The following is a 19,193-nucleotide window of genomic DNA, read 5'->3' on the forward strand; positions in this document are numbered from 1 at the left end:
TGATTTTATCTTTGCTTGAGTAGGCACCAAACGCAAGATAAGATAATTTTATCTTATTTCGAATTTTATCCCGACTATCAAATGAGGCCTTAGTTCTAAGTGAGAGGATAAAAATCAACACTACGACAAAACCACTTACTTAATATGAATAATGGGGTCTTGTTCTTTTTTAAGCTTTTAGCCGAAATGGTGTCTGATGGAGAATGAGGGAGGATTTTTCTTTATGCTTCAAAAGAAAAAAATAAAGTATTACAGTGTTGCTATTTCAAGTCAACTGACACGCTGGGAATCCACACAGTTTTCTCCACCGGCTGTATTTCATTTAAATTAATTAATGAAAGGTTGACATAAACATATTAAGATATAATAGGGATTTAATTGGACTAATTAAAAGTTTCGGGACAGTGGTGAACATTACTCAAAATTGATTTAATTGAATCAACCGAAAGTTCAAATATGACACTGCATATCAATAAAAGTTCACATATTGCTAGTACTATTATCTTTTACAGCAACAGAAACTACATGTTCTTTACATCTCATATCAGAGAAGGCAAGAGATGTCAATCCACTGCATTTTGCAAATTCACTTCCTGATCACTCGGTAAAAGGATGGAAATAATTGTGAAATGGGATCTCCGCAGAAGTCTTCCCATAATTATTTCTGGTACCACGACTTCAAACTATAAGCATCGCACTATTCCTATGATGTTCATAGAGAAGCTACCTCTGCAGTGAAAATAAATAATCACATGGCTGGGCTTAGTGAGAACTAAGAAGATATTCAAAAGGCGATCATCATTATAATTGAAAACCAAATAGAATAAGCACATGAAAACTTCAAATCTTACCATCTCCTGAAATGCTCCAAATTTTTTGACGTTAAGATCACGAAGTTGCTCTAAGCTTACTGCAGAGAGTGGCATATCCAGGGGTACTTGAAAGCAAAGCTCACGTGAGACCTGTCGCATGGTAGGTCGAAGCCTCGGATCGTCTTGCAAGCACTTGAACGCTAGCTTGGCAATCAAGACCACGTCTTGCGCATCTCGAAGGCCAAGTCTAGAAGGCGAGAGACGTTGATCCAACACATCCTTCAACATCATTGACTCAGCTTGGGCGGACGATGAACATTCTCGAGAGATATGGTCTCCTGGATGCTTTCCGATGATTGTCTCTAATGCGATGACTCCAAAACTATACACATCGCACTTTTTGGTAGGAACAATGGAATGAGCTAGCTCTACAAGCGGAGAATCCACTGTTTTTTTAATCTCGATTACAAGTTGTATTCAAGTCGACAACATTAATTCCCATGATGTGACGTGTGACGATTACAAGTACAGATTTCAACTTAATCAACTCCTACAACATTGATTTGAGTATGGGAGTTTATGCTTTGGCAAAAATATAAAAAATTTGTTCGCCCCTTAAAATACGGGCATCTTCTAGGTAATGCAAACTTAATATCCTTGAAATGGATTGATTATGATCTTTTTCTCATTTGCCAATTTTTAATTATGAGGAAAATCGAAAAGCATTTTCATCAAGACTGAACTTGAAAGCTCTAAATAAATACACCAAAATTTCCATGATACGTTTAAATAACTAATGAACTACACTAAACTAGTAAATTTTCAATAATAGAAGCAAGAGACCTAATGCCATCAAAATTTGAACAAAAGTTCGTGAAGTACCTGAAGCAATATACCCGATGGTACCAGCAATAGCCGTCCAATTTGATGAATCTGGCCTCAAAAGTCTTGCAGTGCCAAAATCGGAAACATGAGCCTCATAATCACGATCCAATAAAATGTTGTTAGTAGTCAAGTCTCGATGAATCAACGGAGGAGAACATTCGTGATGCATATAGGACAATGCATCCGCAACTCCTCGAACCACGCTTATCCTCTTGTCCCATTGAAATTCTATGGCTCTCTAATCATCTTTCAAAGTTGTTCTCAAGCTTCCTCTTTCCATGTACTCATACACCAAAAAACAGCGTTGGGGATGGGAGCAGAAGCCATAAAATTTCACAATGTTTCGATGACGTATATTTGTCAAGGCTTGAATTTCCTTTTCAAATAATACCAAATCAACAATCTCAGTATCTTCTCAGGATGACAAGGTTTGCTTGATAGCAAACGTTTGACCTTCTAATATCTCGGCTTTGTAAACAATTCCATATGCTCCTTCACCCACATAGTACTTGGAGTCAAATCCTTCCGTGGCCTCAATAATTCAATTATAGAAAACTTTGCCATCATAACTCAAAATACTCATGAAATCCAAATCATTTACCCGTTCATTATTTTTTATCTTCATAATCCTTCTTTGACGATGATTGATGATTGCAAAAACAACAACAATCAAGGCACAAGAGAGAAAAAGAAGCCCCAACAATGAGATAATGAGAATAATTATGATTCTGGCTCTAGCATGTTGATTACGTTTCTTGATCCCGACAGAAGTGCAATTCGGTAAACCAACAACATTTCCACAAAGCCCTTTGTTATACTTAATTGCCTCAAATGGAGCCTCATTGAAAGCCTTGACATTAGGGAGAGGACCTTCTAGGTAATTGTAGGATACGTCAATAGAAGTCAAGGCCAACATATCATGAAAAGCATGTGGGATGTAACCAGATAGGCTATTGTGGGAGATATTTAGAATTTGCAAGTATCTCAGTATCACAAGCTCTCTTGGTATATGTTCTGACAAAATATTATAGCTCAGATCAAGAATCTCGAGAGATTGTATGTTACCTATCTTAGGAGGAATGCTTCTCCGAAATTTGTTCTTGCTCAAGTTCAAGCTCAACAAGCTTTTGCATGAGCCTAGCAACACCGGTATCGATCCATTCAAATTGTTTGATGCTAAGTTTAGATGCATCATAATAGGTAAAAGCCCAATCTCAATGGGGACATTTCCCGTGATGGCGTTGCTGCTTAGGTCGAGTTCTAACAACATTAATAGGTTTCCCATTTCCTTGGAATCTCCCCGCTCAAATTATTTGAAGAAAGGTCTAATAACTGTAATTGAGCCATCCTTCCAAATATTACGGGAATCGCACCAAAGAGGTTGTTGTTCGATATCCTTAAGCTCATCAAATTACGACAATGCTCCCATTTCCATGAAAGTTCGCCTCTCAAATGATTGTGGCTCAAGTCCATATAATTTAGATGCGGATATATTTCGAAAGCATCTGTTATGTTTCCAGTGAGTTGGTTTTTGTCAAGCTTCAATCTAATTAATGTGCTGCAGTTCTTTAGGCTCGTAGGGATGGGACCCGTGAAATGATTATTGGAGATGGTGAAATTTTGCAGTGATCTCCCTAGACATACATCTTCTGGTAGTTCCCCCTCTAGGTCATTATCATGTAGTTGCAAAAAGTCAACCGTGTTAACTTATTGAATTCGGAAGGCAAGGAACCGAAGAATTTATTGTTGCCAAGGTCCAATTCAGTTAGATTGGCCAAGCTTCCAATTGATGCAGGGATTTGACCGGTCATATTATTAAATGAAAAAAGTAAACTTTGAAGAGAAGTGAGCCTCCCGATTTCTGAAGGTATGGGTCCTGAAAGTTCATTATTTTGAAGGTGAAGAGAAGATAAACTTATCAAGTTTCCAATGGAACTAGGAATTGAGCCATTGAGATTGTTAATTGCTAGATCAAGTGTAATAAGAGAAGTGAGCCTCCAGATTTCTGAAGGTATGGGTCCGGAAAGTCCATTTTGCCATATGTAAAGAATTTTCAAATTCTTCAAGTCACCTATTTCTCTTGGAATGGAACCGGAAATATAATTGTGGTAAATGCTTAATTCAGTTAAATTGCCTAATTTTCCAAGAGAAGCAGGAATGGGCCCTGAAAGTTGGTTTTCCCATAGATAAAGATGAATCAAGTTGCTCAAGTTCCCCAATGAAATAGGGATAGGACCGATGAACTTGTTCCTGGAAAAATCAAGTCTCGAAAGAAAATCCAACTGTCCAATCTCTTGAGGGATATGTCCACTTAGGTTGTTTGCATATAGGTACAAATAATGAAGACTCTTGAGCATACCTAAACTTGGAGGAATGTGACCAGATAGTTCATTGAAGCAAAGATCAAGACAGTTGAGTTTGGAAAGGTTACCGATACTTGAGGGAATGAAGCCATAGATCGAGTTGTGGGCAAGTTCAAAGCTGACCACACTGGTTAAGTGTGAGAAGTCGAGGCCATCTAGAGTTCCTCTCAAGCCGAGATGGGAAAGACTTAGATTGGTAATGGCTCCAAAGTCATCACAAGCAACACCGGAAAAGCTGCAAGGATTGTCATCATGCCATGAAGAGAGGAGAGACCAGCTACGGTTGTCATGAGTAGATTTCCAATTCAGGAGAGCCTCTGCTCCATCCTTATTATTAGTCATGTTAATAGTGGAGAAAGAAGTGGAGGAAGCAGAAATGCTTGCACCAATAAATGAAGTGGTGCCTACCAAAAAGAGCGAGAAGAAGAAGATAGCTAAAGGAGACTGGGTGGATGACAAAAAGGAAGAAACCATGATTTGGGGGATGTTGGGTTTTGGGAGGTGCGAGATGGTTCAAATCTGCATACTGTTAAAAGATTGATGGCTATACTTATAGATTGGAAGATCGCTCCCCAAAAGCCTCTATCGAAGACAGTTCCAATTATAGTTGGACCGCGTTTTACGGAGAATGAGTCCTTCTCATTGACGACATATTTGCAAAATAAAAAGTCTTTCCCCTTTTTCAGCCAGCTTAGCGTGTACCGTGGGGGATGATGAGTGAATTGTGCAGAAACTCAGAAGTCTCAATCATGGATCATGCTTGACTTACTTTTTCAAGTCTTCTTTGAAATTGATGATATATTTGCAAGACGAAATGTCTTTCCCCTTTTTCAGTCAGCTTAGCGTGCCCCGTGGGGGATGATGAGTGAATTGCGCAGAGTCACATAAGTCTCAGTCGTTGGTCATGCTTGACTTACTTTTTCAAGTCCTCTTTGAAATTGACATGGCCCTCTCGCGTGGGGGCTACCCGGGCCTTTTCATTTCCCTGAACCCAGCCTAGTATGCTAGGAGAAGGGCTTCACAGGGATCCAAGGTGAGCTCCCCTCCCTTTGGAGGAGTTGGCGGGGAAGCCCAATGGGGACGTTATCCCGTAATCTCAGTTAAACCCCTTATTGGGGCTAACTGGGCACCCTGGGATGCCCGATTTAAGGTGGAGCCGTTTAAGGACTTGCTCAAGTCCAAGTCATCTTTGAAATTGACATGTCAACTATATTTGTGAAAAATGAAGTCCTGATCGTGGGTTTTGAACAAAGAAAGAAAGAAAGAAAGTCCGGATCGTGGGTGGCTGTATGGTTCAAAATTGACACTCAGGTTTTGGGTAGATGAGTGGGGTATTGAAGGGGAATATACACTATGTGGGATTTTTTTTCCAGACAATAATTTGTAGAAATTGACCAAATTTTGATCGTGCATAATTTTTCCATCTGACATTGGACTCGGCTCCAATTCTGGCGAAACGGTCCTATGACGTGCAGGTGAGAAAGATTCGAGTCATTAGTCTGTGTAGAGAGCTCGGATCCCCTTTTGCAGACTAATATTTATGCTTCCCTATCTTGGAGAGAGAACAAAGCAGCAACAAGAATGTGAATAGGATATTTCAAGAGAACCTAGGCCTCCAATACTAGAACAAGAATTTTGGGAAAACTAATGTGAGTTATGTCGGTTGTATTCAAATAATCGACATAGTCCCTTCCATATACTATAACAATAGCTCTCTACTTAACATGATCCATGAATGAGAAGTACAGTAATGGTCCAACTAAATAAAAATGGGCTAATGTCAAATTCACATGGAACAAAATGTAAATGAGATAAATATCAATGCAGTTATGAAGTGCTGCTTCTTAGCCAAGAATTGAAATGGAAATGCTACTTTTCCAAATTTAGGAGAAAATGACTTCTGATTTGTTTAGCGGATGAGGCTGATCTGATTAAATTTTGGACTTTACTAGAGAGACACAGCTGAGAAAATGAAAGGCCGGATCAAAAGTTGGACTTAGTTTGACGTTGATAACATAAACCTCAGGCAAAAATATCTTCTTTTTTTCCATTGCCGCGATGATAATAGAGAATGTGTTTTATATGACAAAAATATCAAGTGGGATGAAATAAAATATAATCAATCAATCAAAAGTGAAATATATGCACATAGGGTGAGAAGTAGGACGAGATTCGTGGGCAATCATGATCGTCCAATCACACCGTGTTTCACCGCCATGAAGTTTTATCCATCACATAAACTGCATTTTCACTATCATGACACGTGTATATTTTCACACTAAGTAATCGTCACATGCCAACATTTGAAATCCGTTCGTCGAGGGTTTCTTTTGCACTGGCGGTGTTTCTTTTGAAATCCGACATTAGAAAAAAAGCCAATCATTCTCGTACAATTCTTTCTTGTTTAATAACACATTTTAGATCTTTCTTATTAAGGAAGTCAAATTTGATGATTGCCCGTGTAATTAATTTCTCTCTTTGATAATCTAGCTACTAGTCAGACACTTTAATCTAATCTTGATTGATTGCCAAAGCGTTACCGATCCGTAAAAGAATGTGAGGGCAGCTCATGGAGAAAGGAGTGGCTGGAATCTTTCATGGAGACAACATTGGCCCCGCAACATTTGTGTTTTCTTTTCCTCTTTCTGTTTTTGACAGGCTTCTCGTACATGATCAGAGGCAAGAAAGATGGAGTCTCCAGCAATTTTTTCGCTTTTTCAGATGGATTCACACTAACAGTAACTACAGAAAACTCTGCTAGTAAAAAATATTTACACAAGCGATCTTATATGTCGTTGATTTGACAAAAGAAAAAAAAATGCAAGAGTCATAATCCTCAAATTAAGAGTTGTTTCGAACTTTATATTTTTGGAATGACTATTTAGGAAATCCTCGTGAACAAAACCTTATAAGATGGTATTTACATGAAATTTCCTCATTCTTATTATTAAGCAAGTTCCCAAGAGTGCTTAATTGATCAATGATTAATGTTTCATATTTCATTTATTTTTTTGTTTGTTTGGGGGAAATTCATCGATCAATTCCGGTCGTATATAATTTCCGTCATAATCCTCAAATCAAGAATGGATTAGGCCATGGCCATTTGCACTTTCTCAGGTTACTGTTCATCCTTCTCTCCCAAAGCTTGGGCGCGTGTCTACTATTCATCTGCTGTGGGATTTGCTGATCCCAAGCGATTCGGCCGTCCGTCGGCACTATCCTTTGGAGGCCAGACACGTCTTGACTTGATCTACACCTCCACTGTAGCTTTTCCCCTGGTACGCCCCCTACGCACCTCAATGTCTAGCTTCAATTAGGGCTTCGTGGGTTTCACCATGGAATTGTCTACACGTATTTCGGCCCCTTTGACTTCTGTGTGTGAAGGCCAGGTGGGGTCTGGCAAAGCCCACCAAGTTGTTGTTGGTGGACGTGGCCGTAGCCATAGTAGGCTCTCCACTTTCCCTGCTCAACCCTGTGCCCGGCGTTCTTCTGTAGAGAACTTGGCCCCTCGACTGATGTAGATGTAGGCTAGACGGAAGGCCACTCAGACCCATCCAAGGCCCCTCAAGGTGTGGATGGTAGAAGGGAACGGAGTCGAGGTAGGCCCGTCACAGATCCTCCTCAGGCCCATGCCCAACAACCAAGGGGCTCTAAACCCCCTCCTACTCATTCTTAGGCCAATGTCACCAAGACGGTTGTGAAAGGGTATGATCTCTCTTATATACCCCCTACTTTGATTGATGATAAACCTGTGGTAAATTTATCAAATGAGATCTTACAAGCCACTGGCCCAAAGTGGCATGAATGTATTGTTGGGTACTTTGTTGGGAAGAGACTCTCATTCAAGCTTATTGAAGCAGCATTGAAGCATGCTTGGGGACAGCATCTTGCTGATATTATGGCTAACAACCAAGGTTTCTATTTCTTCCACATCTCGGACCAAGATTTATGTAGGAAAATTTTGGATGGGGGTCCATTAACTGTGGCCAGGGTCCCACTTATCCTTCAACAATGGCACCATTTTCTTGAGTTAAAGAAGGACAACCACTCCTCTATTCCGGTATGGGTTTGGTTGAAAAACATCCCTTATGCCTTCTGGTCTGCTCAAGGAATAAGTGCAATGGCGAGTGCTATTAGTAAACCTCTATATGTTGATCTTATAATTGAGCAAGTGAAGATGATCTCATTTGCCAAGGTATGCATGGAGATATCCACCAAGAAACCACGCTGTGACTCGGTGGATATTATATCAAATGGGGAAACCCATACTGTGGCTGTTGAGTATGAATGGAGGCTTGTCTCATGCCTAACTTGTGGCACATTTGGCCACAAATGTCAGGCCCAAGTAATCCCCTCGGATCCCGTCATGGCCACTTAGCTAGCTCCAGCCCGTGATGTCCCCTCCACCCAGAGCTTGGTTCTTGCCACTCCTCTAGATTCGGCCTCTATTCCATGTACCTTTGAGGAAGGTTGGAAGCAAGCCCGGCTAAATAAGAAAAAGCCTTCATACAGGCGAAATGAAGCAGACCCTACCCCTTCTTTGAAGTTAGGTGATGCAACTTGTCACGCCCCGAACCTCGAGCACGCGCACATCCCACTGCAGTCAATAGAAATGCGACTTCCCAGGACACGTCACCGACCCATTCATTTCTATTGCACATGCGGAAGCGAATAAATAATCCTCAAACAAAAACTCAATTGGGATAGAAAAGCAGGATCATACTTTCAAAGCCAACCCACACTTCTTTATACACAACTTACTAGATCATTTACATTACTAGTCTTATTTACACAAAAAAGTCTACAAGAAGAAGGGTTACTGCACCACTAAACGATCGGACCATCAACTGAAGACCCTGGAGTCTCATGGAGACTTGGACTTGGGTTCACCACCGCACCATCAGGAGAGTTAGCATTACCCTCACCATAAACAACCTCTGACACTGACGCAGGAACCTCAACATCCTGAAGAGGACCCTCCCTGGGTCCATTGTACCCGCTTCGGTACCATGCCCTGAATCGATGGGGTATCCTCTGAGGTAAACCCGCATCGACCCAGACAGTAGTCCTCACAAGTTCATAGATCCAGGCGCCTTGGCCCTCGGGAGTAGGGACATCAATTACATGCTCATTAACACTCTTTGGCCGACCAAACTGCTCTGGAGGAACCGCCATTTAGGGACCTGAAATATTATCTCAGCGAGTCCTACCCTCTAAAACTCAATTAAGAAGAAAATACGCCTCAGGGTGCTCTAGCCACACAAATAGGATGTAGAGGCTTACCGCCTCGCCTTTCCCCGCACATCGCTTTAATCAATAAATATTGACAAGCACATCATCCAAACAATTCAATTACTCGGATCGATTCAGCGATCAATCGACTTAATCGATTACATGTCATCGAACTCATCACACGGTCATTCTGACTATTCATTCTCGACTCTCAATCACGGCCTTACAGGCAAGTCTATATGTAGTGGCATTATGGCCCCACTCGGCAATGTTATATGTAGTGGCATTACGGCCCCACTTGGCAATACATATGTAGTGGCTTTACGGCCCCACTCGGCAATGCATATGTAGTGGCATTACGGCTCCACTCGGCATAATTTAGATTTGATGGCTTTCTAGGTTCAACTCACAACCTCTCACGGTCATATTCCCATCAAAAACCAACACTAATCAACTTTGGGATAAATCCCCACATAAACATACATTCAATCAATCGATACAAATTGAACCTACCAACCAATTACGGTGCCAAAAGCCAACACCGGGTATTTTCAAGTTAAATACCAAAACTTCGTCAATATCACTAAATTCCACACTTTTGGAATAATTAACCATAACCATCAATCACTCAATTTCTCAATTTAAGCTTACAATTAACACAAACCGACCGCACCGCAAAATGATCGCGAAATTCTAACGACCTACCATCGCGGCATAATTTTCGAAATTATTAAATAATTAAATTTAATTACGAAAATTAAATAATTAAATATTATATTATAATAATATAATTTAATAAAATAATATTTATAAATTTGAAATAATTCATTAGGGCTTAAACAAGATTACACTAATTTAATCATACAATTAGCCCTAATTAAACACCAATTAAACTAATCATACAACTAATCTAATTTACATTAAAATAATCTAATTTAATCACATAAACCTAATTAGACTAATCAAAACACCCCTTAAGCGTCATTAACTTACTAAGCAAGAATTAGAGGATAAACTCACCCGATTAACGATCCGAACGGCTCAAAAAGACAAGGACGACGCGAGGGTCGATAGTCTCCAAGGCGGGCCTAGCTTCCGAGGTCGGGAAGCCAGCCAAAACGGGCCAAATAGCCGCTGCCATACCCATTTTTCCAGCTTCTGTCCATTGCTGGTTGAGGGCGGATCCGGCACCGGTTGAGGCGCATAAGGGCTTAGATGGACGGGGGAGACCAAACCGGACCTAGGCGGGGCTTCACAGTGGCCGGAGGTGAGCTGGACGGCTCCGGCTGAGCTTCCCCAGATCTAGAATGGTTGCTGGAACAGAGGAGCCGGTGAGATGGAGACTGAGACGGACGGAGATGCGCGGGTAGGGCGACGGCGTCGCGGTGGCGCACGGAGACGAGCGGCGCCGCCGGCCGCCGTTCCTACCGCCGGCTACGATGGAAGAGGGAGCTGCCGAGGTTTTCTTCGACTTGCTTTGGGTTCTTCGTACAGCAAGAACACGAGCAGCAAGAATAGAGATGGAGAGAGGCAACGACGGAGAGGGAGAAGGAAACGGAGGCGTGCGGGCTGGACAAGCGATGGCCTCCGACTGGGACGAACACACAAAGTGAGCCGCGCTCCGGCGTTCTTCGGTTGCTGGGCTTTCGGAGTGAAGAAGATGGAGGGGAGGTCTCGATGGAGGAGAGAGGGAGAGAACCGGTGTCTCTCTCTCTCTCTCTCTCTCTTTGGCCCCACCATGACCTCATGGGTGATGTCACCTTCCACTATCTCCCACAACCTCATTCCAATGGGGTCAATTTCATTTTCCGCCGTGGCATAAAATCTTGTACACTTAATTCAATCAATTCTCAATCAATTCCATCCAATTGAAGCTCAATTAAATTAACCCATGTGTCCTCGGCCTTATCATGACATTTTCCCATCAAATAATCCAACTTGCATCCCGAAGATTCAATTAAAAACAGCCCTCTGACAATCTCGAACAAAAACGGCCTTACTTTGCTTTTTCGCAAAAATCTTGGTTTGCGAGATAAATCTTCTGGAGATGAGTCGACATTCCTAAAATGAATTGTGACTTGACCGAACTTCCAATTTCTGTAATCGGGTTCAATTTCACGGTTAAATTCAATTTGGCGCGACTTTAGCGCGTCCTAATCTACCGGGTAGCTTTTAGGAATTTTCTGTGCAATTGACCTGTGGTTGATTATTCTCAAGCCACAAAGTGCATCTTCGACACCTTGGCAACTCTCGATTGTCGTAGAAATCTCGAGGTTTCAATTACGGACACAGGGTACCCAAAACGACAGAAAAATCGGTCTAGTGCCGGTCGACGAGGATATTGCGATCGGGTGGAATCACTCACACTCTAATCACATATCTCAGTCGAATCAACCTATTACTGATCTCTATTTGATTCTGACAGTGTCGTAATGATCCTTGCAGATTAATACGGTCGAGTAGCCGATTCATGGTCGAATTCTCAAGTCTATTGCGTTTAGATTCCTTAACGGCTTCACCTGATAGACTAGTTATATCGTGAGTGGCCAACTCAGAGAAGAAAGCTATAGACGCGAAGATGAAATGCCTGACTTATTTAATTGAAACCAGAATTGGAAAATCGGGATGTCACACAACTCCTAGTGCAGCACAACCGCCTGCTTATAGGACGAAACTGAGGAAGCAGCAGTTGCCACAAATTTGTGATGGTGTGGCTCCACCCCTTTTCGTTAGTACACCTCATCCAGTGGACTCCACCACCCTAGTCGCTTTGTCTAGTGTAGAGGAAGACTTTGAGGAAGATGCAAGTTATGCAAGCAGTTCCAATGAGTAGGGCCACCTGCTAGACAGTTCCCCTCTTCCATAAGAAGAAACTCCAAATGATTCTAATCTTGTTTCTGTCAAGCCTATTCCCCAGTAGGCTAAGCCTAGACAAGATCCAAACCCAATTCCAATGCCTTCGGCTCCTGAATCTTCTACCCAGAAGTAGGTGGCTAGTAGGCGGTGAGCGAGTAGGTGGCAAGCGGGCAGGCGACGGTAATCTTCTCGTCCATCTATGTGTGTGTGTATGTGTGTGTGTTTATATATATGAGAATATATGTGTATGGAATATTAGGGATCTTGTGGGTCCCATAAGACAAGCAGAAGTCAGGAGCCTTGTTTGTTCCAATAGTTCCTGCCTATGAAGCACGGACACGTTGTCGGTGCTTTTGTGTCATGTTCGACACGTGTCGGAGCGTATCAGACACGTTGACATGATCAGACATGCGTTGACCGCATGTCTGACTTTCCGACACGCGTTGACCGCATGTCCGACTTTCCGATACGCTGTCAACATTTCTCGACACACGTGTCCAAAAGACTAACGGAGGGTGGAGGCTAGGGAGGGCGAGGGAGCAAGAGGCCGCGAGCGATGGCGAGAGATGGCTAGAGAAAGAGCTTAACAGAGAGAAAGAAGAGAGAGAAAGCAAACTCCTGCTGGCGAGACGAAGCCATGCAACGGACCACCACGACGGCGAGAGAGAGCAGCCACCACTATTGCGATGGATCGAGGACGAGGAGGATGAGGAGAAGGATCAAGAGGAAGGGGAGAGGAAGGGGGTCGTGTGGAGAGGATGGTGGTCGTGTGGCGAGGAGGAGGAGAAAGATCGAGAGGAAGAGGAGAGGAAGGGGGTCGTGCAACATGAGGCGTGCGGCAAGCGGCGAGAAGGAGGAGGAAAAGTTCGCCAAGAAGGAGGAGGAAAAGTTTGCTAGGGTTTTTATGAGGGAATAAAAAGTAATAAAAAAAAGGGGGACGATGGAGGGAAATGGATAAAGGAAGTGGCGTGACTTTTGAGTTTTGGGGGAGGGGAAGTGATAGGTTGACAGCCCATCTGTCATTGGTGGGGGAGGGAAAAAATGTAAAATAAATTTGGGGTGGAGGGAAATGGACGAAGGAAAAAGGGGTGGATTTTGGGGATTTGTTTTTTTTTTAATGGGAAAATCAAATAAATGAGATTAACAAATAATTTCAAAAAATAAAAGTATTGAATTTTGAATAATGATAAATTTTGATTATTATCGAAAATTATGGATTTATTTAAATAAATTGATTCTAATTTTTTTATTAATTATTAGTTTCATCAATAACTTTTGTTAAAGGTAAAAACATGTTTTGCATCAACTATAAATATATTTTTCGAATTTTTAATGAATTGATTTATTAATATTATTAGTGTATTTATTATATTCTTTTTTTAATTAATTAATTATTTATGAATTTGAATGAAATTAATTAAAAAAATATTCATTTAATATATAACGTGTCGCAACGTGTCGGAATTCTCTATTTTTTAGAAATGACGTGTTGGCGTGTCGTGTCGGACACTCGTGTCATGTCGCGTGTCGGTGCTACATAGTTTCCCGCTCCCTCTTTTGTCCATCTCAACGGGTTTGTTGTCAAGTAGGAAATGGTTCTCAAACTATGATTATTCCCTAGAGGGAGGATTTGGGTTGGTTGTAATTTGTTTCTAATGAATTTTGATGTGTTTTCGTCCAATGCCCGAGCTATACATGGCAAGCTTAGGTCCTTAAATACAAGGGTTGTTTTCTACCATTCTGTCATATATGCGGAGCACACTCTCATCTATCGGCGGCCTTTATGGGAGGAGCTTTCTCTTTTCAGTTCTAGTATACTGGACCTTCCTTGGTTGGTGGTGGGGGAATTTCAATGCTATTCGAGACCCCTTGGACCTTAGAGGGAGTTCGGATACTTGGCTGCCTTCTTATGATGAATTTAGGTTTTGCTTAGCCCGAGCGGAACTATAGGACCTAAGGTATGTGGGCCACCGATTCACTTGGTCTTCTTCTATCCTTGCTTCGAGCATTTTTTATCATACTCCTATGGTCATCAGAGTAATGGCTCCATCTACCTCCAGAAAACCCTTCAAGTCTTTCAACTTTTTGATGAAACACCCGGCTTTTCATGCAACTGTTACTTAGGTGTGGAAAAACCAAGGGGTGGGTACCCCCATGTTCAAGCTTTGCTGCAAGTTAAGAACCTTGAAAGGCCGCCTCAAGTAGCTCAACAAGGAGTCCTACTCTGATATCTCTATTAGAACGGCAACACAAGGCAAGCCTTACGGCTCACGCAGGATGTTCTCCAGCAAGACCCCAACAACAGCTCTTTTACGAATCTGGAAAGGATTCAGCTCCGGACCTTCACCAACCTTTGGCTTCAAGAGGAGTCCTTCTATATATAGAAATCCTGAGTTCATTGGTTGAAGGAAGGTGATCAGAACACCAAATTCTTCCACCATTCTGTCAACAAAAGACATCTGAGGAATATAATTATCTCGGTGGTGGACAATTCTGGCAATATAGTGACTGATCTTGGCATGGTGCGACATGTATTTGTATCTCACTTTAAGGACCTCATGGCTCTATCTACTCCGCCTTCTCGGCCAACACTACATGAGATTCAAGAGGTACTTCGACATTCTTTGAGTGCGGAGCAAGTACATACCCTTGCTTGTCCTGTTTCTGAGATGGAAATCCATGACACCATATTCTCCTTAGCTGTCGGCAAGGCTCCCGGTTCGGATGGTTTCAATGTTGATTTCTTTAAATCCAACTAGGATATAATAGGACCCTCGGTCTTGGAAGCGGTCAAGGACTTCTTTATCTCCAGGAATTTATTACATGAGGTAAATAATACAATTATAGCCCTTGTGCCTAAAGTTCCTAATGCTTCTTTAGTGTCTGACTATAGACTAATTGCTTGCTGCAACACGATTTACAAATGGATTGCCAAGATCATAGCCAATAGATTGGCGACTGTCCTTCTAACTATTATTGATACTCCTCAGAATACCTTTGTCAAAGTTCGTAGAATCAATGATAATATCCTGCTGGCCCAGGACCTTTTTAGTGGCTTTCACATTGATCCATACTTACCAAAATGTGCTATCAAGGTAGATTTTCAGAAAGCCTATGATACCATTGATTGGGACCTCTTGGAATTGATTCTCCATGCATTTTGGTTTTCCTAATCATTTGATTGGACTGATTATGAGATGCGTACATACCCCTAAGTTCTCCATTTTTATCAAAGGGGAGCTTCATGGGTTTTTTCCTAGTGGACGTGGCTTACACCAAGGAGACCCCATGTCTCCTTACTTGTTCACTTTGGCGATAGAGGTACTCTTGGGCATTCTAATTCTTCAGTCTAGACGACCAGGCTTCAAATACTTATGGAGGTGTAAAGCAACAAACCTTTCTCATCTATTCTTTGTAGATGATGTGTTTCTCTTCTGTGTGTGAAAGCTAGTATGAGCACCTAGAGGGGGTGAATAGGTGCAAAAACAAATTTCCCGAGAGAAGTGTGCAACACTAATCAACAATAGATTATGAAAAGGAAATTATGCTCTTGTAAACAAATTAAGTTACGATCAAAGTAAAAGAGCTTAGGGAAGAGAATAAGAACACAGAGTTTATAATGGTTCAGCTTAATCCAAGCCTACGTCAACTCTTCCGACTGATAGCCCACTGGTTGGATTTCACTATGAATAAAAAAAGTTGTTACAATAAAGCTCTTCCTTGATTCCATAGCGTAAGACTCTACTACACTTCCTCAAGGTCTCACAAAGATATAGACTCTCTTTTGAGTACAAGATTTCGTTCAACAAATGAATTGACTAAGAACAAGAAGTTTCAGACTTTGGAATTCTTCTATTGCGCACACACTCGAACAACTGAAACGTCTTCCTTATATACTCCTTCATGCCATCACACCCGTTGGCACTTACCAAATGAGTTTTTCCAATCTACCCATTGGACAGAATCAATTAGGAAGATTTTGAGTTATTTAAGGAATATGACAATAGCCCACAAATCCTGCTCGCCCATACAATTAGGATCTAGGTTTCCATAAGTAGAACCTTCCAAGTATACTTTACCAATCAACGGATCCAAAATCCCTGAATCAATCTCAATTTGAATAATGGATTCTGACATGCTGTATCCAGCCAAGAAATCTTTTCCAGTCGATAGAATCAAATCCTTAACGAAACATTCAGTTCTGGATAAGCCTTCTTCGATGGTTTAGAAACTATCAATGAGGATAGATTTTGAGTCTTGAGTCTGGCAGTCCGGAGGTCTTCAGACTTTGATGGAAGAGTCTGCAAGTCTTCAAACTAGACTGATGGAAACATTTTGTCAACTTCAAAACACTCAAGAAAGTTTTCTCCAGCACTGTGAAGCGAATTTAGCATATGTCTCTTGCTTTAACAACGGGCTCCTTATCTTCTCTTCTTGGAGTGGCTTGAAACCTAACTTGAATAAAAGTGATGTTTTCCTTGCGGGTGGAACCAGTTTAACTCGTGCCCAAATTATTCAGGTTCTCGGCTTTAGGGAGGGCTCTCTACCTGTCCGATACCTTAGAGTTCCCATCATCACATCACGTCTTCATAAGTCTGACTGTAATGCCCTGGTCAACATTTTAACTTCAAGAGTGCAATCTTGGATACAACGCTTTCTTTTGTTTGCTAGCCACCTTCAGCTTATTAGGTCAGTTCTCCACTCCATACAAGTATTTTGGTCTAGTGTCTTCATGTTACCTAGAACAGTACTGGACCGAATAGAACAAATTTTCCAACAATTTCTCTGGAAGGGTCCGAGCCTTGGGTTTGGAGGTGCGAAAGTCGCGTGGGATGACGTTTGCCTCCTGAAAGAAAAAGGAGGACTTGGTATTCACAAGCTTCGCGACTATAACACTACGGCCATGCTGAAACATATATGGATTCTCTTCACGGATAAGGAATCCCTTTGGTGTAAGTGGATTCACTCCACCTACTTAAAAATAAGAACTTTTAGGTAGTTATGAAGCCAAGGTTTTACTCATGGGCTTGGAGGAAGTTACTTGATCTTAGGAAGAACTTCCAGCATTGCTTCAATTGGTGGGTTGGGAACAGTCGATCCATTTCTCTATGGTTCGACCCTTGGCATCCACGTGGATCCTTAAATATGTTCTTCTTGGACACTTTTATTTACTGCTTGGGTCTTTCTAGGTAGGCTAAGGTTGCGGATTTATTTTCTGCACCGGGCCAAGCAACCAAGGCCATCCTCCAATCATGGACGCATCCACTCCCATCGCTTGCACTTTTCCCTGACAAGTTTACTTGGTTGGAGCACTCCTCGGGAACGTTCTCCATTGCATCTGCTTGGGAAGCAATATGTCGAAAAGGCAGCTTGGTCCTGTGGTACTCGTTCGTCTGGAATAGGACGCTCGTCCCTCGGTACCAATTCCATCTATGGCTCATTACAAGAAATAGGCTTCCTAGCCAGGTTTTTTTTATTGTCTTATGGTAGAATTGCGGATGTGTCATGTGTCCTTTGCAACTCAAAACCAGACTCTATCGACCATCTTTTTTTGGTTGCCATGTCTCTACTGCCCTTGCTTCGTTTTGGGCTACTAAGTGTAACATCCCATGGTAGAACAGATAGTGGATGGATAACCTTCTTTGGGCCACCAAATTCCTCTCTAGAAGTGACTTTTATCAAGCCATTTCACGGTTCTTTTTTGGTGCTCTTTGTCATGTGATTTGGAAGACTAGGAATAATATCCTCTTCCAAGGCCAAGCCTTGTTTATTCCAGCTTTGAAGCAACATCTCATCAAAGTTGTCAAAGACAAGGCTCTCTCCTTCAACCACATTACGGATACTCCAATGAATAGGCGGCTACAACGGTGTTGGGGACTTGATCCCTCTATCTTCTCTCTCGAGGCGTTTGATCTTCCTATGTAATCTTTGTTTTGAGGGTTGCTACATTGTGTCAGGTTTCCTCTTAGCTTGCTTGAGGGTTGTCGTTGTCTTGAGGTGTAGGTAGGTGCACTCGGCGAAGTTGGGGGTTAGTTCTAGCCATTTTCTTCGAAGGTTATTTGCTGCTGTTGTGGTTGGGAGGACTTAGCGTTGGGGGCTAGATCTAGTTCTTCGAGAGGTTGTTGTCGCTTGTGTGAGGGTTGCCACCGTTTGTTGTCTAGTTTCCCTTTCCTTTTTCCCTTCTTGTTTGTTGCCACTGTTTGGCTGGTCCTGCCACTGTTTGGTTGTTTCATTGTCGTTGTTTTGGCAGCTTATGTTTCCCTTTCTTCTTGACACCCTTCCACTCCTTATGACACGTTTGTCATTATGAGTGTAAGTTTTTTGGTGCTGTGAACCCCTGTTGTATAGTTTTGGTTAAAAGTCAATATATTACTTACCTTACCAAAAAAAAAAAAGAGGATGGATTAGGCCATCTGCATATAATTTTTGGCAATGCGTACTCTATTTCTTCTATGAAGATTATAAGACAGAATTAATTCAGCACTCAACAAATGTGACACCCTCGATCCGACCTCGATTTTCAAAACAATTCCAATGGTGGCAAGTCTTTAAAGTGGGATTTTGATGACGAGCGGTAGACCATGAAAACATTAAGAAGGCTATTATGGGGCATAAACTTGATTTCTCATTGTGGAATACTAAAATTTGTGAAAGTGGAAACATGCTGCAAATGATGACTCAAGTAGGCCCAAGCCTGCATTGGATAGCCTAATGGGCCTAAGCCCGCATTGGATTGCCCAATAGGGGCCACGCCCATGTTGGGCAGCCCAAGGCCCCATGCCAAAGGAGATGAGCAGCCCAAGAGGACTATGGACCTCTTAGCCCACCTTAGCCTTATGAGATCTAAGCATTTAATGTACACATGTGCATGGATAGTGCGCAAATCTCATTGTAAAGACCAAATTGACATCTCTTCAAAGCTAAAGACCAAGGGGCGAGAGTGAAATTGGCCAAGGAAGGGGGCGGCCACAAGCTTGGAGAAAATTAGATGGAACAACCTAGCCTAGTCTAAAGCTTAACCTAGACCTATTAGCCCATGTGTGAA

At 41.9% G+C, this 19,193-nt stretch overlaps 1 long non-coding RNA gene across 1 annotated transcript; it reads right to left on the bottom strand.

The window, feature by feature from the left end:
* Positions 1-414: 414 nt before the first annotated feature.
* On the bottom strand, positions 415-1,643 carry LOC120289655. Its single transcript, XR_005547765.1, has 2 exons — positions 852-1,643; positions 415-729 (listed from the first exon to the last, which is right to left on the bottom strand). It is a non-coding gene; the product is annotated as an uncharacterized LOC120289655 (long non-coding RNA).
* Positions 1,644-19,193: the final 17,550 nt, after the last annotated feature.

Source organism: Eucalyptus grandis, chromosome 11 (genome assembly GCF_016545825.1).
Source record: "Eucalyptus grandis isolate ANBG69807.140 chromosome 11, ASM1654582v1, whole genome shotgun sequence".
NCBI lineage: Eukaryota > Viridiplantae > Streptophyta > Magnoliopsida > Myrtales > Myrtaceae > Eucalyptus > Eucalyptus grandis.